General features: G+C 36.4%; 1 protein-coding gene and 1 pseudogene across 1 annotated transcript in view; both read left to right on the forward strand.

Moving 5' to 3' along the window:
• NLP1 (nitrilase-like protein 1) overlaps positions 1-26,178 on the forward strand; it is a 199,853-nt gene that overhangs the window by 18,459 nt on the left and 155,216 nt on the right. The gene's annotated exons all lie outside the window — the stretch shown is intronic.
• On the forward strand, positions 13,261-13,907 carry LOC149537540 (putative pectate lyase 15 pseudogene; annotated as a pseudogene).

Raw genomic sequence — 26,178 nt, forward strand, 5'->3', positions numbered from 1 at the left:
AGGCAGCCTCATCTACCTCTTTGCTACTAGGCATGATATCAGCTTCGCAGTCAACTATATTTCACGCTTTATGACAGCTTCTAAGGCTGATCATTGGATGGTAGCAAAGCGTGTGCTTCGTTATGTGAAGGGCACTTCAGATTATGGACTTCTGTACTCTCAAAGTTCTAATTCTAAACTTAGTGGGTTCACAGATTCAGATTGGGCAGGCTCTGTTGATGATAAAAAGTCAACATCTGGATATGTGTTCAGTTTGGGATCCGGTGCAGTCACGTGGACCAACAAGAAGCAGCAGGCAGTTTCTCTCTCTTCTACAGAGGCTGAATACAGAGGGACTATTAAGGTAGGATGCGAAGCTGTTTGGCTTTGTCGGATGCTTGGGGATATGCAGATGTCACTAGTAGGATCGACTACTTTGTTTGTTGATAACGAAGGCGTTATCAAGTTAGCACAAAATCCAGTCTTCCATGAAAGAACCAAGCATGTGGATGTTCATTGTCATTACATACAACATCTGGTTGAAGATGGGACTATAGATCTATAGTATGTTCCTACTACAGATCAGACTATAGACATTCTCACCAAGCCTCTTGGTCCTGATAAATTTGTCAAATTCAGAGAACAGTTTGGTGTGTTCGATAGATTAACCATTAAGGGAGGGTATTACAATAATAGATAAGTCATCTATTATTAGTTAATGGTTATCTTGTAAATATCTTAAGCTTTAGTTTTTTTTCATTTTTTGTTTTCTCTAGAATAGAATGTTTCTATTCTTTACGATCGTTTCCTAAGGAAACATCGTCTCATTCTTTTGTATAAATTGACCTTTCGGTCTCTGTTAATAACAAGCAAGTATTTACCAATTACCTCGTAATATTAACGACAATCATAAAACACAAGATCTCTTGTGCAGAACGAATGCCAATGATGCAATATCGAATTCAAGATCTTTTATACGGAACAAATGCAAATCAAACTCAATGTAGCAAGATAAGCATGAATTTAATTAGCAAGAAGGAAAATGTCCACTTACTTGATGATTGTGTGCCAAAAATGAAGGAGAAAGAAACTCCAATGTTGAAAAATTCTCAAAAATACTTGGGCCTCTTCAACCTTGCAATGATGAATTCAAAATGAGCATCTAAAGAGGCGTTTTCCATGTATGTGCCCCAAAAACGTGATCAATAAAATCCAAAGCACAAAGTTTTTGGCAAAATGCATGAAAGGAAACCCGTTTTTGTTAGAAGCATGGTTCTAAAAGGGCACTACATGGATCAATTTTACCTTAGAATGTAAAAACGTGCCCTCCAAGGTCATCTAGAATGGTTAAGACTCCAATTTTGAAGGCCCAAATCTAGGCATTTTTCTTCAAAATGTGGCCCCAAATGGGGCTGAAATAAAACATTTTTAGCATGAATGAGGTTGCCAAATGCATGGGAATGCATGAGGATGCAAAAATGCCTTTTGAGGGAAAGATTTCAAGTCATTCCATGGAAGAATCTATAAGAAAAATCACCAAAAACGGGTTCTTGATGGCTAATGACAAATGTTTTTGCCCTAGGAGCCAAAACGGATTCTTAAGAGGCAAATGCATGGATTTAATTTGTCAAAATGCACTCTGTAGATGCTATTACATATTTAAAAACATGCATTTAGCCTTTCCAAACCAAAACACACTCTTGGAGTGCATATACACATTTAAAAAATATGCATCTTGAGCAAAAACGGGTTCTCAAGATGCATATGCATATGTGCTTTCCCATGCTGAATGCACTCTTAGAGTGCATATGCATATTTTGAAAATGTGCTTTATGTGTAATAACTTCAACCAGTTATAACTTTGTCAAACACCAATTTCTTCTCTAATTCAGTTGTTTGACATTGTGTCGAACACTTTGCAAACAAACTTTGATACCACTGTAATATCCCTTGTCAATTCAAACTTCAACTTTTTGATTTGTAGATCAAGGAAAATTGTCAAACACTTCCAATACAATCTCTGTGCTTGTTGTTTTTGAGTTCCAGACTGATTATGTTTGCTTGAAATGATATCAAAGGGAATCTAAAAGCCTATAATTGATTACTACTATATCTAAGAAAAGAACTAAATGCATATGCAATTCTCTTTTGGCTTTTCAAATGCATATAGTGAATTCTAAATGAAAAATGTGCACTTACAGCCAATTGGTATTTTGTCGAACACTTGGCATGCATATAATTATGTCAATCATGGAAGATATAAATATGCACATGACATCAAATATGTAGTCCTACAACTTATTACTCTTTTAGTGAGATATTTTCTAATTCAATGCTTAACATAATATTCCAAGGCTCATGGCTTTGCAACCACAAAAAAATTGAATAAAAATGACATTATAAATCTGATATAAAATGTGCATTTACAGCTACTTATAACAGCCACCTTTACAATGCCAAATGACCAATTTAAATGATGCAAATTGATTGTAGAACCAGATATACAAATCGCCCAATGAAGGAGATGAAATTGCAATCATAATCAAGCCAAGTATTTTAGCGTGAGTACTGTTCATGACACTGTAGCAGCCAACAATAAACGTATTCTCCAATTTAAGCACAAATAGAACTCTAGAATGAGCTCTCCTGAATGCCAAATTTAGTGGATATTTCACCACCTCAAATGGTTGCAACATTGAATAATTGATGCTCTCCAATGGCTAACTGAATTCATAAACCTTTAGTTTCTTCTCCCAAGTTTATATCAAATGCAATTGACAATAATCGGATGTCTAACAATGAAGCTCTTGCCTCTATTTATTCTTTTCCTTCACGCTTCTAGAAGGAAATAAAATATTATTTAATTGCAACCTCTAGAAGCTTCCCCCTATCCAATACAATAATTAGTTGTATTTCTAGAAAATGCACTCTAGAAGTTTTCCCCTTTCCAATACAATAATTAGTTGTGCTTTTAGAAAATTAAATTAATTAAATATAAAGTCACCTTTAGATTTATTTATTTGTTGACTTTAATTTAATTTATTTCTCCTTATTTCTCCATTTAGCCTTCGAAGAATGAAAAGTTGAGAACTCCATTGAGGGTCTAAAAGATGGGGGACATTATAGTCCGCCCTCCCTGAATTTGTTTGTCCTCAAGCAATTCAGCAACACAATGAACTCCAACCTCCACTTGGATCCCAAATGACGGAGTATGTGATACCTTTGTCAACATTGAACCAACTGCATACTACTAACATCACCAGGACCAACAACATAACTTGCAGTATAGCACTCAAAACCTGTGCTAATGATGTAGGAGTTAGAATATCACCAAAAGAAAACTCCACAAGAAAAATCTTCATCCTAGTCCCCACCCATATAATATAAACTGGACTGAAATCCTGATCAACAATCCCTTGAAGAGATGTAGCTATAGGAAAACCATATGCACTCATGCCAACAATAGGTGTAGCCATGTCAAAATCTATGGACACAGGAACATTACCAATTGCTGCAATACAAAGCTGAATCTTTACAAATGGTGAAAATTGAGTCCAACTCCAGTCAGGTGAGTGATCAACATCAACCTCAAACAACAAATTGTCATAAGAGAATGTTGCATCCATGTCGAACGTAGGATTGTCCATGAAGTGAACATCAAAACTTTGTTGATCAATAGTATAACATGACTCTGTCACTATATCACTCACCTCATCAACAATAACAAGTGTACTATCATCAAAGCACACATCTACAACCGCATGCATACTACTAAACTCCTCGTTGGACAGCTCAACCGACACCAAAGTGGCTGCTGATATGATAGTATCTTCGTATGCTCCTACTCCCACTATCGCTGCATTGCCATCAAATACGTGATCTAGAAAACTCATGCCAACAACTACATGATTTGACTTAACCTGACGTGAATTATCATCACATTTCACTCATTGCAAAAACGATCCACTATAATTCACGCAAAAAAAGAGATATTTTAAATAGATGTCATCAGAGAAGAAGGGGTGCCCAAGACTCATGATCATGGAGAAACAGCTGATGCAACAACTTAACAATGCGATCTTCTACAAATCACACAATCCTAAAAGAAAATTTACACAACAGACCCAACTTAATGGTGATGCTCTACACGGAGTTCACTCTCCATTCTCCAAATCAACAAAAGCATAAAATTATCCCCAAAAGCTATTCTGCTCAACCACGAAAGAATGAATGCATCTCTTGTCCAAAGCTCCATAGCATGAGTGGCAAAGAGTAACTTCTTGTCATGGTGTCAAAAGGGAGTTAATCTTGCCATCCCAGCAAGAGCAGCTCATGAAAACACAAGGATCAAAACATGTGAATATACCATGCACCAAATATCACAATGGTTGAAAATAGTTTCACATATGTATGTTTATATGTGGACACACACACACACACACACACACACACACACACACACACACACACTCTTGCATACACACACACACACACACACATGTAGACATAAGTACACGCCAAAAGAATGCATAATATATAATTAATCGAGAGTGCATAAAATTATACACATACAAACACATTTATCTATCTATCTATCTATCTATCTATACTATAGGACTAAGCAAAGCAATAGAGAGACATCTTGGAGGAGAACTAAATGCCAACCATACAAAAACACAGGATCAATTATTTAATGACTACCAAGGTTGTTTATTAAAATTGATGAGGAGTCTCTATGCCTAGAACACAGCTAGACCAACTATGCATCAAAGTAACACATTCTCAATCTAAGTAACTGACAACGGTTGAGGTTCTAGCTTGGATGGCATTTCTGCCTTTCACTGTTTATTCAAGAACCTCTATGCTGATGATATTCTTTCCCCACTTGCAGGATGGTTTCTTCTCTTGCATCCATTGACACAAAAGGATTAGATATCCCTGTCATTGCAAGAGCCACACATTATCAAAAATCAATATAAATATGCATCAAATACCCCAAATTTTATTCTATCACCATTTATTTCCAAATATTCCACATAAGAAATATATAAATCCTCCTCCTAGTATTACCTGCATAAACAGAATGAGGTATACATATCTATGCGCATAGGCAAATTTACTCAACCGAAATAACTGAAAGTCATTAAACCGTTATCATCACACTTCACATGAAATAATTATTACAGTTATAGAATAAAACTGTCACAGGAAGGGGATGTAACATGCATAGTGGGCTGACAGTAGTTAGCAACTTTCACCCATCCTATATCATGGAAAACATCCATGGTAGTCTTCAATTCTGGAAACTGAGCAATGATAGGTGGATGTCCATCCTGAGAATTTGTCTAGAAGCTAGTACGCTAACCATCATGTACAATCTAAAACAAGTGCTGTTATTAGAGCTTCACCCACATTAAGAACTGCTAGAACGGGTGATTCTTTGAGGGAAGAGACAATGTTATGATACTCCCCGAGGTGTTATTCTTTGCATACTTTGCTTGAATATTATTGATGGTAACAGTATAGAAGCCATTAGCATCTTACAATAAAGTTTAGCTGCCAAAGCCTTGCTATACTTGGTTGATGTTCTGAAAAATGATTTTCACCTAAATAATTTATTTAATTCTTGCATTTGGGATATGCCTCGTCTTGTTACAAAAAAACACACTTGACTAAAGAAGAGGAGGTGAATTTGGGTTTGGAGTAGAGTGCTTACTTGCTTTATGAATAGATAAATATTAAAGCATTGTAAACTCAATTTAACATAAATGATTGATTCACATGAGAATAACATAGTAATATGGAAGAAATAACAATTGTTCATTTTCATTCGATGCTTCAAGGCTCTTATATAAAAATATGGAAGGGAATTATTTCTCAACAATACAATCTCTTTTCCTTAATTGTAGGACAATTCTTTAAACTTGCTGAGGGTTACCAAATGATTCCAACCGTCAGTAACAACTCAAAACTACTTCCTTCAATTGACAAGTCATAATTATGCTCACTGAATTATTGAAGGTACAATATAATTAATGTAAACTACAACTAATATATGTTTTGGCTATCTTCAACAAGGATGCAATAATTTTTGGTGACTCGTTCTTTTTCTTCTTTAGAATGTTATCAAAATCTTTCTATCGCTTTGTGAATTATTTTGGAACCAATGCTTGATTTTTGAAGACTTCAACGTGCTCGTGTGAGTTAGCTTATCTTGCTTCCTAGTGAGGCTGTTAGCAAATGCATTAAAGGAAGCATTGTGATTATGGTCAACAACTCTCTTAGTAGTATAGAAAGTTGAAACAAACATAAAAATAGTCAAGATCCAATTTAAACAAAACTTAATATTAATTAAGCCTTTGCAATATTGCATTGCTTAAGTTGCTTTCTCTACGTTTTGAATTGAGTGACAAAGGCCTACATGTTATCAAAGTTGCATGGACTTAGACATAATAGGTTATTCTCAAGTTGATGACCTCTTATTTTGTTTGTTTTTAACTTTTTATCATGTAGCTCGTACAACTTTCACCAAATCTTTGTAGGTGTGTAAGTATTTCAAAGATAAGGGGATATAGCAAGAGACACAAATCCTGACAATTCATCACATTTGTTCAACCTTTTGATCTTATCAGTTTGTGTAGTAGGTTCTTTTTTGGTTTCCTGAAATATTGAACAATCCATTAGACTATAGTAGTATAATCATTTTACTTTTCTATGTGAAGCAGTTGTAGGATTATATTCATGCTTTTGGTAAGATTGTGTGTGAGTTTTTGCATTGACGTTTCAGATCATACTCAATGATCCATTATCAGGACGAGAGAGCTAAGAATGTAAAGAGCTCAGTTGTAGGATGCTAATATAGGAGTTTGTAATTGTTCTATTTCGTATAAATGAAAAAGGATGCAGGAAAAATGTGTAAGTGCATGAATACCCAGCCACAAGTGCACAATCTGTGTTAATGAAAGAAGCCTTAGGCGAAGATAAAGATGATACCTTATGATTGGTACATCTATAATTAGTTGAACCACCTGCTAGTAGCTCTGCAACTGTTTTGTACGCTATTAGAAAAATGGGCAGATGCTAAAAAAATATGATAATATTTTCACAATATGCGAAATTTTATGCTCTTACCAGAAAATGGATCTGAAAATCAAACTATGGTGGCTCTCCAAAGTTTATACTTTCCTGGGGTTGGTTAGGATATGGTCCAGTGAGGTTCCACATTGACTTGGCATTTTGGGGGTGCTCACTCTGCGGGAACTGCTTTTTGGCATCCATGCGGCTTTCAATATGTGCTGATGTAGCAGTTGTTCACTATATGCGTGATTGGACTCAGAACTATTGGGGTGGTATATGCACAGTTGCTAATTGGCTGTTAAGGTGGTAGCTGATTAGGCAATGTATGACAGGTTAAAGATGTTTGACTGGTGCAGGTACTGATAAAAGGTTGTACATTGGAATGTGTGAATAGTACTACACAGTTTGGAAATAAAAAATACATATGCTTTTATATAAAATGCTCTGTAATATAAAGTGCGTCACAAATATTAAGCTCTTAACAATACAAAGTTCTTCGCCTTTGTTTCACATTAAAAAAGTTCTTTTTCACTTTAAATCTTGAAATTTATATCGCTTCTAACTGCAATTTGACAATAGTCCCTCAATATTTGTGTTGGTTAAGGATGAAGAAAATTTTTGGGCCTCAAGTCTGTTAAGAATATTAAGCAAGATAAACCTACAGATCTGACAGTACAGACCGTACTTCCTCTTAATGGTAATATATGTCTCTAATGTTGGCATTTAATATATATATATCTCTCTCCTATAGGTGCTGGCGATTTCTAATGATGCAACTGTTTGATGCTTGACCAAACTAACACTTACTTAGTTTGTCATTACTAATTTGTGTCTTCGAGATCGCCGACTTAGGAAGAATATAGTTAGTGCCAAGTTAGGAAGGGTTATGTCCCTTGAGGGACATACCCTTTAGAAAGGATATATAAGTAGGTTGTAAATGCAGATTAAAGGACACACAGTTACAGCAGTCTGCTCCTCTAAGCATTTTATATCCTGCGATTTATATCTGAGACTCTCCCTCACGATAAAAGGTTAAATATTCAGTAGTGGATCTGCATTATAATAAGCACTAACTTCATCAATATTCAGAATACTTAGAAGATCATTCTCAGCATATAAGACTGGATTATAAGTCTGATTAAGAGATAAGGATTTAGCAGAAACTTTACATGGTATCAGAGCTCTGGTAATCAAACCTAGGCTCTGCTAAATTTCAGTAATCAGACTTTGTACACATCAAGCAACAATCTTCTATCTTCCATGGCTTACACAATCAGACCCGAGGACAGGTTTGATAGGAAAGAGCACTTTGAAGCCTGGAAGTTCAGAATCATGATGATTCTCGAAGAGAACAATGTAAAACAATTCATTGATGGAGCACCCAAACAACCCCCAGTTGAACCTCACAAATCTATCTGGAGCAGAGGAAATAGAAAAGCTATTCAAATCATCTTGGATGGAGTTAAAAATGATATTGTACCTATGCTTACAAAACATCAAATTGCCTTTGATATGATAAATGCATTACGAAATGCCTATGAAGTAAACAATGCAACCAGGGTTCTTGCACTAAAAAGGCAACTGAATCACATTCAGATAAAGAAAGGAGAATCGATAAGTTATTACTTCCTAAGAGTTGCCGGCATTAGAGATGAACTATCAAGCATAGGAACCATCATTAGTGACATAGAATTAACACTTATGGCTATAGATGGATTGCCAGATTCATGGGAGACATTCGCACAAAGAATAAGTGCCAGAGATCAGCTTCCGGACTTCAACAGACTCGGGAACGATTGTCTTCAAGAGGAATCTAGAAAACTCAAGAAAGGAGGAAAACCACAAGTAGAAGATGAAGAACTTCACATTCTTAATACAAACTCCTATAAGGGCAAGAAGAAGCATTTCTTTTTTTTTTTTTTTAGACTGCAGGAATCGGTGCAACACGGCCCCCTTATAAATTGCAGTGCGCTTGGTAAACTTTTTAACGTGACCGGTAGCGCTGGCGTGACACGCCCACCGGTACCACGAGGACGGGGGAGACTAGAACCCGTGACCAACCCCCTGCAACAGGGAAGATTTAGCCAACCGAGCTAGGGCCCCCGCCCTAGCAAGAAGAAGAAGCATTTCAAGAAGAAAAAGGGAAATCAAAAGAATGGAAAGCCCAAGAAAGATCTATCTAAAATGAAGTGTTTTAAATGTGAAAAATTTGGATGCTATAGATCTAATTGTCTTGAAAATTCCAAACAACAGGCAAATTGCACAAATGTCATTAGAGAAGAAGATACTAATGATCCCGAGAACTGTGTTTTATATTCCTCTCTATCAAATGAAATCTCAAATAAGGCATGGGTAATTGATAGTGGATCTTCTAGACATATAACGGGATATAAAGAAACTCTAGATTCTTTATCAGATAAGGTTAACGGTGAAGTTACCATTGGTGATAACTCAACACACTTCATTGAAGGAATTGGAAATTGTACTTTGAAACTAAAATCAAGAAATACTCTTCTTCTTAAAGATGTACTCTATGTACCAGGGATTAAAAGAAACCTAATCTCAATTACAACACTTGAAGATGATGGGCACAATGTTGCATTTGTGGATGGCAAAGTATTAACTTGGGCTAAGAACTCCTCTATCAAGAAAACAAAATTAATTGGTCAAAGGAAAGGATATTTGTATGAATTGAATACAGAATCTAGTCATTCTATTCAAGTCCTAGTTCATGAAGCTGTAGATACAAATGAAATATGGCACAGAAGATTAGGGCATCTAAATTTCAAAACTTTATCAATTATGGAGAAGATGGTCACTGGATTACCTAAACTAAATAAAGAACACCCAAGTATTTGCAAAGGGTGTGCTCTGGGTAAAAGCACCAGAAGTCCCTTTCATGGTAATACTAGGTGTAAGAAATGATAATGTTGAGCAAGGAACGAGAAACAATCCAAGTAAGTTAAGTGTGAAACAATGTTACCATAAGATATACAAACTCCAAGAGCATACACCAAGATGGTTCAACAATGGAGACAAGGATTTATAAGGGGAAAACAAAGAAAACCCCTTGTGAGTATTATGAATGAAGGCAAATGCCTAGAGAAGAGAGAGAGAGAGTGTTGGAGCAAAAGTAGCTCAATACAATAACATCAAGTGCTAAGAGTGTAGAAGAAAGAAGGAGGAGCATCTCTTATATAGAGATGAGAGAGGAGTTGCATTTGTAACTCCCATTTCTATGAATGCCACATTCATAATAGGTGTGTGCAAAGTGTCACAATCCTCTTAAGGAGGATAAACTAAATAAAGAAATAAACAAGAGTTGTCCTTACATGTGGAATAAAGGACAAACAATGACATGTCCTCCACATGTGTACAAGAGGACAAACTACATTTAGGGACCCTTGGAATATCCCAATTAATACATCCAAGGAAAGATTAACCTTTCTAACACCCCCCCTTAATCTTTACTTGGGGAGTTTACATCAACGGGTTGTAAACCCAAATTTTTACAATGGAACTGAAATCTCTCTTTAGAAAGTGGTTTGGTTAAAATATCAGCCACTTGATCTTCTCCTTTACAATAAAGAAGAATAATTTGGAAAGGGGAAATACATCAAAGGATATTAAACCCAAATTTACAAAAATTTGCAACTTAATCTTCAATATGAAGTAATTTGATTGTCTTCAAGCCATATGGAACATTTTTAGATCCAAGAGAAGTACATGAGTCCTTCGAATGTGATCAAGCGCAAGCATAGACACCTCTTCATATGTGGAAAACCAAGAAGGTTCCTTGATGGACCACCTGAAGAAAAAGAACAACAAGACAAATATCCACAAGTAGAATGCCATCATATATGCAAATTGTTAGAAATGGAAATTCGAAATCCTTTTGAATAAGGATAATAAAACTCTCATAGAGAAACAATGAGTAAAACATGTTACCACAAAACAATGGAGATAACCTGATATCAAGATAAATTATATGCTCAAAAAATTGTCAACAAGGACAAATTGAGTAAAAAGCTTGATCAATGCTCTCATGAAAAGAATATTATACTAATGCACAAATGACCACAAACAAGGCCAACTAATGATACGTGCATCAATCATGTGGATATAGACAGTCCACTTAATGAATCATCCCATTGCAAGTTAATGGGTGATCAATCCATAACATGCATGACTCATGATCTAAGCAATAAAGTATGCAGATCATTATCACATTAATATATGAAAATAAAGTAAAAAGAGAGACATGCTGATCAAATTAGAATAATCATGATTTGTTAGGATAATCAAAAGAATGGATTATGAGGATATAACAACATATTGCCTTCAAATTGGTTCAAATCATCTGAATTTGGAGAGAAAACTCCAATAATAACATCCTCTTCATTGAGGAGCAAAAATGGAACAACATGGAGGGAAATTCCATAAAAATATTATCCTATCAAAATGGAACAGATAGGATCAAATGGAGGGAAACTCCATATAAAATGAGTGCACACTAATATAGGATGGAGGGATACTCCATGGGCCAGATAAGGAAACTATGTATCAGTTATACTGAGGGGACCTACATAGTTAACCTTGAAAAAAATATTAAGCTCCCTATGCAACTCAAAAAAAAATCATATAAATCATGTAGATCAATTGGTATAAAACCAGAAAGTGCCAACATGGGCATAGAACAATGCTATAAAAGCATAAAAGTGCAACTATGAGCACAACAAAATATCAAAATGAAGGCAAATGTGTAAGATTACTCATAATCCAATTAAGTAAAATGATTTAAGGAAGATCAACTAAATATAGATATCAGGTATAAAACTCCATAAAGGGTAAACATGGGTATGAAAATTATTTTGTGAAGGTATAAAGGATGGGCCCACCAACAAAGACAAGAATCCTCAAAAAGGAATTATAAATGAGGATATTTAAAAAAACAACTTTTTATGTTAAAAATAAAAATAAAACTTTGATTAGGTTTAATTTTTAATTCTAAGAAAACTTCTCAAAAAAAACCTTAACTTCTCCTTTTCTACTTAAAATCACGTAAAGGAGTAAGAGAGATTTAAAATAAAATATTGCACTTGAGTTGGAGCTATCTGACAATGAATGATAAAATGTCAGAAATAGATTGACAAAAGGCAATAATAAAAGCAATGAATGATTTCATGCCAAAAATAGGTTGACATAAGGCAATGATAAAAGCAAAAGATGCCTCTGTCTAGAGCTCAAAAAAGAAAAAAGAATCTTGCATGAAAAGACAAAAAAAACGTTACTAAAATAATAGTTTTCAGAATAGTAAAGATACGTTATAGCTGCCAATCTCACCATGATATACCAAAAATAGTAGAGGCTGCCCTTTGTGCTGCTGCAGTCAGGAAGTATGTCGCTGACGCTGAGCATTGGCGGAAGGAGGCCGAAAGAGAGAACAGTCCACTCCCTGCCCACATGCATAATATATGTTCTGTTGCAGAGTCTTCTGATCTACATCGCTTACTTCACCAAAATTTTCAGGACACCATTTACATTGGCCTGTAATCTCTTGGCCTCTTCAATGACATCTTTCAGAGACTTAGCAATTCGTTTGCCTTTACTCTTGGCTGTGGAAGAAGCGGGAGTGCATTTCCTCTCGGGCGTGAGAATGGTGGAATCTCATTGGGCTCAAAACTGGAACCTCCTCCTCCATAGGACTCGCTATTTTTTTATTTTCTTCGCACCTGTTATTTCCACTGTGCAGCAGAACAAACGACGAAAGCAAAAATAAAAAAAAACTAGAGCAGCTGATTTTGAGAACTCTAAAAATTCAAAGATGTTTATGATAACAGCCCAGGAACATCATTTAGATCTTCAGACAGCAGTTGATGTGCACAAGTTGAAGATTCAGAAATAGTGGATGTGTTGGTGGAAGAAGCATATCCAGAAGTTTGTAAAGTGGAAGCTTCTTCAAAATGATGTGCGATACCCTTGGAGAACTCTTTTACATTTGTTACCGGATTCAACAAAACATTGTTTCAAACCCATGAAAACTTGGAACATCTTGCCATGATGGAAAGGGTTTTGGGGCCTTTGTCCAGGCATATGATAAAGAAAGGAGATGGCAGATCTGCTAAATATTTCAGACATGGAACACGACTGGACTGGCCAGAAGCAGCAGCTTCAAGGGATAGCATCCAAAGGATGCCTCGATGATCTTGTCCAAAGGATGCCTCGATGTCGCCATGGATACTTCCACGTAGTAAACAACGATTACACGCATTGGGAAATGTACGCCATTGGCGGAAGCGCGAAGCCGACGATAAACAGCGAAGGCAATCGTTACCTAGCTCCCTTGGATACCAATGCAAAGCAGATAACCAAGCGGCTTGATGCAAAGGACAATGAATGGATGTACTGGAACTGGAGAACTGAGGGAGATCTAATGTTAAATGGCGCATTTTTTGTTCCGTCCAGCGCAGGAGCAGCGGACAGCTACATGTTGGCCTCTAGCCTCGGAGCAAAGCCCGCTTTTCTGGTCGGAACCCTAACTGGGGACGCCGGAGTTCTTCAGGACGGGGTTAGAAGTGGAAGCGGAAATATCGACGGTGGGAATGGAAGTACGGGAATAGCAGGCAGTACAGGCGTAGGGGGCCGCATTACAGTGTCAGGCTCCCAAGCGTTGTCGCCATTGCTCTGTATGATGTACTCCATTACACTCTGCCTACTGCTCTGCCTTGTATTGAGACTATAGCCATAGGATTTCGGCCTACGATCCCTAATTTGAGTGGATCAGTGAAATTTTGGAGACCTTCGAAATTGACGCTTCTGTGGAGAGGGGAAAAGCTCAAGGAATACTGTGCAGTCCGAATAAAAATATGATATGATAAAAAGAAATAGTATATGGAGGCAAAAGACAAAGAAAGAGCATAGAGTTGCTAATAATGAAAAACCTTTTGGCGGCAAGCCTTCCAAAGGGGGTTAGATAAAAAACTAATATAAAATAAGAAGTAACCTGCACAAATTAGAGCACACAAAAGTTAATCGGGTTTGGCGGTAGACCAGCCAAATCCAAAAAAAATTTAATTTCTTCCAACTTAAGAAGATTAAAAAAGAAATTAATGAAATCTCTCTCAAGAGTCTCCTTCGAATCGTACCTTCATGCAAACACTCAAAACAAAGATTAAACTGCTCTGATACCATGTTAGAAATGGAAAAAGAAATCTGTAAATAAGCAATACCAGGAAAGAATCTAAGTGAGTAAATGCATGAAACGATATTACCATAAAATAGGAGAGAGAAAGCTTCAAGCTCCAACACCATGAGACAAGATATTTGGAAAGGGGAAAGCAAAGAAAACCCCTTGTGACATTATGAATGAGGCATGAAAAGCCTAAGAAGGAAGAGAGAGAGAGAGAGAGAGAGCAATGGCTCATACAATATTTGAGAAGAGGAAGAAACCTCATTGTTGTTGAATGAGAGAGGAGGGTCATCTCTTAAATAGAGATGAGAGAGAGGAGTTGGAATGTAACTCCCATGTCTATGAATGCCACCATTCATAAGTGTGTGAGGCCAAGTGTGAGATTCCTCTTAAGGAGGAATAATCTAAAATTAGAAATTACAATATATATTTGTCCTCACATATTCCACTAGATGACAAAATAAGATGTAGTGGAAAAAGGACAAAAAGGAATATATTAGGATACCTTGGCTTATATCCTAATATATTACAATAATAAAGAAAGGAGATCTAACCTTGGTTTATAAACACACCAAGGAAAGATTACAACTTCTAACACTAGGAAAACAAATAATATAGTAGAATTAGTTAATTTAGATTTATGTCTGTTCCTTCTCTTGGAGGATTTTGGTATTATATCTTGTTCATAGATGACTTCTCTAGGAAAACATGGATATACTTTTTAAAATGCAAGGAATGGGAAGAAATCCTACAAAGATTTAAAGAATTCAAAGCATTAACTGAAAATTTTTCAGGACATAAAATTAAAACCCTTGGAATTGATAACGGAGGAGAATATACCTCAGACTTGTTTAAAAAGTTTTGTAAAGAATTAGAGATTAAGAGGGAGTACATTGTTCCTTATAATCCAGAACAAAATGGGGTAGCAGAAAGAAAGAATAGGACAATTATAGAAGCTGCTAGAGCCATGACCAAAATTTAGAATATTATCTTTGGGCAGAAGCCTCTTGTACTGTTGTATATATTCAAAACAGAAGCCCTCACTCCTATCTTAAAGATAAAACCCCTGAAGAAGTATTTACTAAAGTAAAACCCAATATAAGTCATCTTAGAATTTTTGGGTATTCTTGGATATATTCATGTTCCAAAAGAAAAGAGAACCAAGTTAGAACACTCTGGGAGGAAAGGCATTTTTGTAGGGTATAGTGAAACATCTAAGGCATATAGGATTTTCATACTTGGACAAAATAGTATTGAACTTAGTAGGGATGTAATCTTTGAAGAAGATCTTGCATTCAAAAGAGCCATAAGTTCTAATGAATCTTCTCCTTTATCTAGTTTTGAAAGAAATAGTGAATCTGGGTCCTAGAGGAAGAACTTAGAAGAAATTAAAGATGAAATTCAAAATATGAACCTTGAAGAAAATTCAAAGAAAAGACCACTTTGGGCCATAAAAACAGTTGAAGTAGCTCAAGACTTTGCTGCACCTTCTGGAACAGTCAGAGAAAGCAAAAGACCTAAATGATTCTCTGGTTATACAACAAACATGAGTGATTTATCTAAAATAGAGCCAACCAATCCTTCTGATGCTATTAAACATACAGCCTGGAAAGAAGCTATGACAGAAGAATACCAATCTATTATGAAAAATGATGTTCGAGAAATTGTTCCAAGACCTAAAGGAAAATCTATTGTTTCTTCCAAATGGATATTTAAAATAAAGCATGCTGCTGACGGTAGTATTGAGAAGTATAAAGCCAGATATTTAGCTAGAGGATTTTTTCAGAAAGAAGGGATTGATTATGAAGAAACCTTTGCTCTTGTTGCCAGATATACCTCTGTAAGAGAAGTCTTATCAATTGCTGCATCAAAGGGATGGAAGGTACATTAGATGGATGTGAAAACAACATTCCTAAATGAAAAGATTTCAGAAGAAGTATATCTGGAGTAACCTGAAGGATTTGAAACTCATGATCCTAATGCATTTGTTTGCAGGCTCAAGAAAGCTCTCTATGGGCTTAAACGGGCTCCTAGGGCCTGGTATGAAAGAATTGATAAGTATCTCACCAGCTTAGGATTCTCCAAGAATGAAGCTGCTCCAAATTTATATTATAAAAAAGATAAAGATGATATGGTAATTCTGATATTGTATGTCGATGATTTACTAATAACAAGTGATGATCATCTCATAGATCAATGCAAGAAAGATCTAATTAGAGAATTCGAAATGAAAGATTTGGGACTCCTTCATTACTTCCTAGGACTAGAAGTACGACAGAATTCTGACAGCATCATACTTAATCAAGGAAAGTATACATCAGACATTTTGAAGAGATTTGGAATGTGGAACTGTAAACCTATGTTTTCTCCAATGGAGACTAATCTACATAAACTTAAGGAAGCAGTAGTAGAATCACCTTTCATAGATTCTACTCTCTACAGACAGATGATTGGGTCCCTTATGTACTTAGTAAATACAAGACCGGATATTTGCTATGCAGTTAATCCCTTAAGTCAGTTTATGTGTGAACCAAAGGAGATTCACCTAGTTGTAGTTAAACACATGATGGGATACTTACAAGGCACTCTTAATTATGGACTCAAATATGAGAAAGTTGCCTTTAGATTTGCATGGATTCATCGAATCAGATTGGGGTGGAAGTGTTAAAGACAAGAAAAGTACTTTAGGATGCTGTTTCAGTTTAGGATCAGCTATGATATCTTGGATATGTAGAAAGCAGTCTTCAGTAGCTTAGAGCTCCACAGAAGCCGAATACATTGCAGCAGCAATGGCCTCTCGTGAAGCACTCTGGTTGAGGAAGTTACTTGTAGGATTATTTGGGCAAGCCATGAATCCTACGATAATTCATTGTGATAATTAGAGTTCCATCAAGCTCTCAGTGAATCTAGTTTTCCATGACATGTCCAAGCATATTGATATTCCTTACCATTATGTAAGAGATATGGTAGACAGGAATTCTGTAAAATTGGAATACATTTGCACTGCGGATCAGATAGTAGACATACTCAACAAACCTCTATCTAGATTGAAGATAGAACATTTCAGGAGGAGACTTGGTATGGTTGAGTTGTAATCCATTTGTACTCTTTTGATTATTAATAAAATAATTTTTTTTTTTGTTAGGCTATTGACTGTTATGGGCTCCACCATGTGTAATCATTATTTAAAGAGGTGACAATTTCTGAAATAATGAACACTTGTATAAAAGGCATTATGAGAGATGATGATCTCTTAGATAATGTACTAAATAGTAGATTTTACTGTAAGATCTAGATGAGTTTTAGATCATATTGTGATGTTGACATTGCTATGTTCATGGGTCACAAATTGGATAAAGGAAGAATCTTAGTATTCTCTGGGTTTATCCTGTATTCTGGTAGATCTTAAAACTCAGGATTGTGTTGTGATATGGAAATACTAGTTTCTATGAAATCATAACTTGGATAAATAAAGAGATTACTCTTCAGATTTATCTTGTATAATATCACTAGTGGCAGTGATTTGTCATATCACAGGTTTAGTAATATGACTTTGTATCATGTGTTCTATGATACCACATACTAAGAAGAGACAAACAGATATAGAGTATTAATTCTTGCTTATTCATCTGTATTAGTGTTGCTAGATATAATATCTCTTTGTAAGATTATCAGGTTAAGAGGTAGTGTTAAGAATATTAACCAAGATAAACCTACAGGTCTGACAGTACAGACCGTATTCCTCTTAATGGTAATATATATCTCTAATGTTGGCATTTTATATATATATATATATCTCCTATAGGTGCCGACGATTTCTAATGATGCAACTGTTTGATGCTTGACCAAACTAACACTTAGTTAGTTAGTCATTACTAATTTGTGTCTTCCAAATCGCTGACTTAGGAAGAATATAGTTAGTGCCAAGTTAGGAAGGGTTATGTCCCTTGAGGGATATACCCTTTAGAAAGGATATATAAGTAGGCTGTAAATGCAGATTAAAGGACACACAGTTACAACAATCTGCTCCTCTAAGCGTTTTATATCTTGTGATTTATATTTGAGACTCTCCCTCACGATAAAAGGTTAAATATTCAATATTGGATCTGCATTGTAATAAGCACCAACTTCATCAATATTTGGAATGCTTAGAAGATCATTCTCAGCATATAAGACTCGATTAAAATTCTGATTAAGAGATAAGGATTTAGTAGAAACTTTACAAAGTCTAGTGCCTAGGCTTTGATAATTTGGTATTTGACCTTAACATTCTCATCTGCTTCAAACACGGTGAGCCTAGAACTTCATCAACTTGCATCTAAATGAAGTTACCCGCAATATGAACACAGAGATAAGCAATTGTAAATCTTTGCCAGGTGGTATTCTGATGTTCAATTTTGATGAAATAAAAGCTAAAACTATCTCAGGCCTTCTAGACATCAAGGTGAACTCACAATCACTTCAACATTCAGTCAAAGTAACCTTGCATCAAACAAATCTTCAATGATCCCAAAAACTGAATTAAAATAACTAGCCTAAGAGCTTCATGGCTTTGATCATATAAGATTTTCCTAATTAATCTACTATTAGCTATTTTTGCCTTCCCACCAAATTGAAGGATTTGAATTTTAACCCAGTAACGTTCATATATTTGAATATTCAAATATTAGGTCACCCAAAAATACCCATTTTAAAACCTTAGGTTATATCTTATTTCCGAAGTAATCGCGCGTTTTAATATTCCAATGGGTCCATATCTTGATCACCGTCCGATGCAAAAGAATCCATGGTTGTTGCTTTGTCACTGTCAAAAATTGCAGACCCTTTTGTCATAGCGACAAAGCGACAAATCGCCATGTAACACCATGGGCCCTTTCCCTTCAGTCAACGTAGTCATCAGTAGGTCTTTCATCCACCGTTAGATCTTGCAACATCAAGGGTTGTTGCTTTGTTGCTTTGCGAAAATGCGCGAACTTTACTTCATGTGACAAAGCGATGGTGTGACATGTGGCATGTGGGTCCTGTCTTCTTTGTGGGCCGTAGGAAACGTGGACAAGATGTTAGATGAGCTGGCGTAAGATAGGGTTTCTATTGGCCGAGGTACTGATAGGATCAACACATCTTCGAGACCGGTGGAACCGTTAGATGAAACAAGATCTATGGTTGTCGCTTTGTTGCTTTGTAAAGATGCAAGGTAGTTAATTCATGTGACAAAGCGACAAACAAACACGTGTACATGGTGGGCCTAGTTTAAAGGGAAACAACAACACTTATCGTGGTTAGGATTGGCGATTTCACGCAATTAGCAGTCACAGTTAAGTTATAAAAGGCAAAAGGAGTCGGACGAAGTGTTCCGATCTTACGATAAGGCCATGTTGAAGGATCACAAGTGCAAATGAGGAAACCGCCGAGGTCATGACAAAGGCTGGGATAACTGCTGTCATAGTATTGTAAGGATTATGGGATCAATTGCTGATGTTTTAGATTACGGTAAAAATAGGTTTTGAAGGGACCTCGAAATCCTTTAACAACTAGAGAAAAGATAAAGCAATAAAACCACCAGGATAGAAGTCTTGAAACCAACCACAAAATAAGGTTTTACAGGGACTTGAAACCACAAACATAGCCCAAAAAAAAGAGAGCACCCAGGTTTTACAAGGACCTGGAGCCACTAAAATAGTTTAGACCAAAAACTAGTAAACAGGACCAAAAACCAGTACCAAGTACCACATCCAGAAAATAGGACCAGAACAGGACAAAGCGAAAGAACAAAAACTCAAGGCAACTATTGCAGCTCCGTAATCATCTTGACAGCCTCTTTACCAATCACAACAGTATCCTGGATGGAATCAGCAACCGAAGGAGCAACATCTTTCAGGGCTTTCTTCCTCGAGCTCTGCCTTGTTCTTTTGCTTGGACCCTCAGGAGATATAATTTCTTCATTGACTCTTTTGCCAAGGCTTGCAGTAGCAGCACAGATACTAGATGTGACCTGTTCCATCCTTGTTCCACTTTCCTTGATAAGCATTCTAAGATTCTGCTCATAGTTTTTGAGTTTATTAGGGATATCTCCCATTTGCTCTTCCAAATGGCTGATTTTGGCACGGTCAGTATCTTGGATGTGTTGCAGAGTTTCCACTTTCTTCTTCAGCCCCATCAATTCATTATAAATCCAAGAATCAACACGGAGAATGGAGTTAGCTTTGAGCTTAGCAGAATGCAGGAAGGAGATGTTATGCCAGACCGCGATCGTAATATCGTGAGGTTACTTAGCTATTTTGTAATATCGTAAGAAGGAAAGAATTGTCTCGCGACTCTACGATATGGAGTTGTCATAAGATTGGATGTCTTGGTGTTATCGAAGGATCGCAAGGAAAGTAAAAGGAGGGCTCGATGCTACGATGAATGGACGATCGTAAGATCGTAAGGGTCGGGTTATAAGTAGAAGGTGATATGAGGATTTTGACCCTAGTTGATGATTGTAAGAGCACGAGTCCTAGTGTTGACCATAATATAAGAACTTCGCCTTTCCGAGCTGGAAAGTAAAAGGCCTTCAACCAATCAAGTTGCGGGAAAGGTACAAATGGATGTTGAAAATGGTTGACCCGTGCTTCTATCTGATTTGGCGTGCTGATATAGAAGAATAACAGTTGTTTAATAGAAAATCTGATCTGGTTGATCGATTACTGGTTATTGTCACTGCCTCTCATGCCTGTTTAATGCAAAAGGAGCACTCACTCATTGCTTGGTTATCTATCTACCCAGTTGTGCATTAATGACCGCCGTTCTTGTCTTCTCAGGGTTGTTCTTTTGGCAAAAGATTGGATTTTCATTGCATCTGGATGTGTACCACGATCAGATCTTTTTCTAGATTTGCAGATGATTGTTTTCAGCAACTTTAATTGTAGTGGTTACTCTTGGCTTCTTTCTGAAGTTATCTCAGTTATGCTTGAACTATAAAAGCAAGTTATGTTGCCCTTCTAATGTTCGAGTTTTCTCTGTTTCTTTGGCATTGCTCTGGCATGCTTATTGTAAATTCCCTTCGCCTCTGAACTTCATGATATTCTGCCTTATCCCTTTCAGCCATTGATGTACTATGTAAGACCCTTTTTCCTCTCATCAATGTATTGTGGATATCTGTAGTTTGCATGACTGTATCTTCTTTTTGACCAATGAATGGTATATAGTGAATTTTATTCCTTGTATCATCCATTTGATTATCTGATCTACATGTGGTTATTGGATTAAAATAAGTTTGAATCTGTATATTTTTTGACGTCATGATAGTTTAGTTGTGCATGTATGGGCAGAGATTGGTTTGAACACTCTATTTTGGTGCATCACCCCTTAGGTTAGAATAGGTAGATTTGCTTTCATGCATTCCTTCTCCCTTTTCCTCTCCAAGTGTAGTTTAGGTGCACCTTGATAGTAAGGAAGCTGGCCTTCTCTGTAGACTTAACCTCATTGTTTAAGTCCGACAACTTGGAGGTTGTTTCCATGTTACACAAGGTCGCCTGAGAAGTAGTTTCTTAGGCAAGGGTGCAGACTTTTGTGTCAACATCTACCTCAAACTAAAATGCATAGAACTGATTGAAATAACTGGTTGTGCAAAATAATGAAGTAAATATAAGTAAGCAAACACTAATTCTATTCTATTGATTAATGACTCAAAATAATGTGATGCAGATAGCCTCTTAGGTGGGTGAGGCATGGTGGCATGGGTTGATAGCATATGAGTTAACTAGAGATAGCAATGGGACTTGATATGGCAGAGGTGGTACCTAAATGCTGTCAATCAAGAAATGATGGCAAATGATTACTTTTAATCAAGGATTGCATGTCATTGTTAGTGTTGTGAGGTTTTCACACCATCGCCCCAAAATTTTGGGGACCCCCTTTTTTTTCGATTGCCTTAGCAATTTTCGGCCCAAAGGTTTCAAATTTGAAGATTTCACGCCTTGGACACCTTTAGGGCCAGTGGGGAGAGGGTTAGATTTATTTTCACCCGATTTCAACTTGATTTGCCAGAGCCACCAATTTCATCGTTAGGTCGAACAAATTTTAAAAGAGCAACACTTGGCAGGATAAAATTGTAAATTTTGTACTTAGACATTTTCTTTTGAAAATTTGGATATAATTGTATAAATTTGGTTAATTTTCAAAAAATGAAATTTTTGTTAAATTTGGTCTTTTGGAAAATCTTAATTATTTTTTTTTGGTGAAGAAAATTAATTTTTATGATGGTGAAATAAAATTGCAAAATTGATTTTAGGCTGTAGAGAAATAATTTTATTTGTGTTAAAAAGCTAAAATTTCTTAGGAAAATCGATTTGAATTAAAATTGCAAAATTTGGCTTTAAATGGATTAAAATTGCCTTGAAAACTTTTTGCCTTTAATGAAATTGGTAATTTAATATTGAAAAAATGGCTTTTGGTTAGCCAAAATCCAAATTTAATGATGTATTAATTACTAAACCCCCTATTAAATGGAAATATTTAACACCCTCAAGGCATTATTTAATTTCTTTTTGCAATTTAGAACTAATTGGCAATTTAGAAAGTTAATTTTCATCATGGCAAAATTAATTTTGGTTAAGTATTTAATTGTGGGCCATAATTTTGCATTAATTATCTGTTTTTCTTTCTCCCAGGGTCCAAGAAGAAAGTTGGGTATAAGAGGAGGCTTCTCTCCCATTTCTTCCTCACTTCTCACTTCTCCTTCTCAAGGTGTTGGTGATTTTGCAAGAGCAGATCTGCACTCTTCTTGCTTGGCAAAATTTGTGGAGGCCGAATTTTGTGAAGAGCGAAATTTGTGGAGGCCGAATTTTGTGGGAGCCGAAATCTGTGGAAGATAAAATTCTGAATTTTTCAAGAGGCTGTGATTTTTGCCCTAGGTTGGGTAATTTTATTTGGAGGTGAATTGCATGATAAATTTCTGATTTGCAAAGGGATTGAAATTTTTGAAAGTCATATCCTAGGTTCCGAAAAGTTGCTGTAAGATTATTGGTTAAGGTGAATTTTCATCATCTAGAGTTGTAACGGGTGCTTAAGCTGACATCCATCTTTCGTTCTAGTCTAAGGATTGCTCTGCTTGGTTCTTCTTGCCTTCTGGTCCACCACTCTACCATCCTGTAATAGGGCGACGAGCATGGAGGATGGTAGTGCAAGTAAGAATCCCAAGCGGGCGAACACTAAGAAAGACAAAGAGGAGATGATGCCCAAAACTTCCTTCTTCTCGAAAATGAAGAGAATAACCGACACCAATATCGCTATAGTGGACATGATACGGATGAAGGACAGACTAAAGGAAGGACAATCCCCCTTGGCTATAGGTAGAGGTAATTTCAAATCATTTAGAGTTGCAAGGGGTCCTTAAGCTGTCATCCATCTTTCGCTCTAGTCTAATGATTGCTCCTCTTGGTTTTTCTTGCCTTCTGGTCCACCACTCTACCATCCCGTAATAGGGCGACGAGCATGGAGGATGGTAGTGCAAGTAAGAATCCCAAGCGGGCAAACATTGAGAAAGACAAAGAGGATATGATGCCCAAAACTCCCTTCTCAAAAAATGATGCGAATAACCAATACCAATGGCGGTACCATAAAAGGACATACAAAAGGCAGTTGCACATCACAACCCAAGCGTCGACACTTTCATTTCAACCATGATGAGCTACGTTGAGGTGGCACTTGATTTTGAGGATATCAGAGAAGAGGATGTCAATGAAACAAATTTTAGATCGAGGTTGGATGAGTTGGGGAAGGTTGCTATCAAGAAGAAGCATTTGGGCACCCTTTTCTCTCTCAATGCTTTTATTGGATTTGCAAAAGAATATGAGAAGGATCATGAAAGGATACTACAAGCAGCAACCAGCGTGGCAAAGTCAGCGGAACTCAAGGCAAAGCACACACCTTGTCCTCCTAAAGAAGTTAACGAAGGGCTAGCTAAGTTCATTGCCTTAGCTAAGAAGATGAAAGAAAAGGGAAGAGTTATATTAGAAGATCATTTGATGTAAGCCCAAGTGGCAATTTCTCTTTCTTCTAGAATAGGACACGTGTCTATTTCTGATTGGCCACCATTTTGGTGCCTTCTCATTGGTTGCCACTTTTTGCACTTTTTTCATTGGTCCATTGATAAGGTGGCAGCTTCTCATTGGCCGATGGGGTGGCAACCCTAATTAGGGTTTTGAGGATCCAATTTGGATCATTGATCTTGTTTTGATCTCCACCGTCCGTTGTATTTCTGGCCTCTATAAAAGGCCATTTGCTCTCATTTGTAAGGGGGTTGGAGAAATTGTTGCGAAGATAATACCAAAATTGCTCTCTTTTTCATTGTTGCGATTGGCATGTTGATTAAGAACATTGGGTGTTATTGCATGTTTTCTACTCCCACTTAGTTAGATTTCTTTTCAAGTTGTTAAAGTTGGTTGCATTTGAAGTTGTTTAAGTGAAGTTAAAGTAGATGGATAGTTGTATGGTAGCATTGGTAAATGTTTGATAGGGATCAATACTAGGCCACTACCATCCTAGCGGCTGGTTGGGAAGCTTTGTGTGGTAAACTAGTTTATTATTCCTTCGAATCATTGCACCTGTGGAAGTGAGGCCGCTGGTCAGCTCTCATTAGGTTCGATCCCCATCCATTTGCTAACCTTCCATTCATAGGAGTAGGAGTAGAATAGTGAGTAGCCGAGTATTTGAAGTTTAGAGAGAAGAAGGTTAGAGTAGGTCGAGTATTAGAACACATCCATTCACCTTTTACCACCATGGCTTTCCCATCAACATCGCCATTGGCAGACACATCCTCCATCATCGCCACCATCAACATTATCTGCCTCCGCACATTTCACAAACCCATCATCATCTCCATCATTCCACCAAAGCCCAAGTCATCCTCGAATGAATAGTGTAAGGCCGCCTATGTGATTACCAACAAATCACATCGATAAAACTGAGCGAGTATCCAATGGTGTAAGGAACATTGGAGCTATTGCTTATGTCTTCATGAGTAATAACTTTTCAAGAGAGGAGTTGCATGTTTGATATCCCATATTGAATATTCAAATCCTAATATGTTATGTAAGTGATACAAAACTCGCATCAACAATTAGCTACCTAGGAATGAAATATATTTACTTAAAGAGACTTAATAAAATCGGTGCAATGGAATTTTGCACAAAAAATGAGGTGAACTCTAAGATTTGACTTTTGCATTTTATTCTTGAAGTTATTGAACACTTCGAATCAAGATTGTAAAATATCTTTCAACAAGGAATATTCTTAACACTCAAAGCAATAAGTTATCAACGGCCTGAAAATAAGATAGTAATCTGATAATAGTAAAATGAAGGAAAGTCTATGTTGATATACAATTGAAAAACGTGATACACATTTATGAAATTTGAGATTCTGTGAGTAAACATTATTCATTGTGATGCTCCTCAAACAAGTTTTGATATAGAAGCAGAAAATAATTTTATCATATTATGTAGGCTTTGATATGAAACCCTGCCTAAAAACACAGAGAATAAAAAACGAGTTTCAGAGTTTGATTGGTTTTGACAACTGTCTTTTTCATATTCCTTCTATGGAATGCAAAACATTGTGCTCTGTCTTTTTGACATTCCTTTTATGTAATGGAAACTATTGTACTCCCCTAGATCAGCTTATATTCTAAGATGTTCTTTGTAATTTAGCTAATTTAGACTTTCATATTTTCAGCAATTTTCTTCTTATAGTTTGCAATGGCTGTCGTAGTTATCCAACATCTGCCTGAAAATTGTCTACATGGCTTCAAATTAAGGATACATAAAGAGGATAAACTTAATATGATTTTCGTGTTGCTGAAAAATCAGTATCTTCGAACTTGTCTTGTACTTCTTGCTGCTGAAAAATTTCTGACAAACCTTATATTGCATATTTCATATATATCTAGCCCA

The sequence above is a fragment of the Cupressus sempervirens genome, chromosome 9, assembly GCF_028749045.1.
Source record: "Cupressus sempervirens isolate cs-2001-9-10 chromosome 9, ASM2874904v1, whole genome shotgun sequence".
NCBI classification, from domain to species: domain Eukaryota; kingdom Viridiplantae; phylum Streptophyta; class Pinopsida; order Cupressales; family Cupressaceae; genus Cupressus; species Cupressus sempervirens.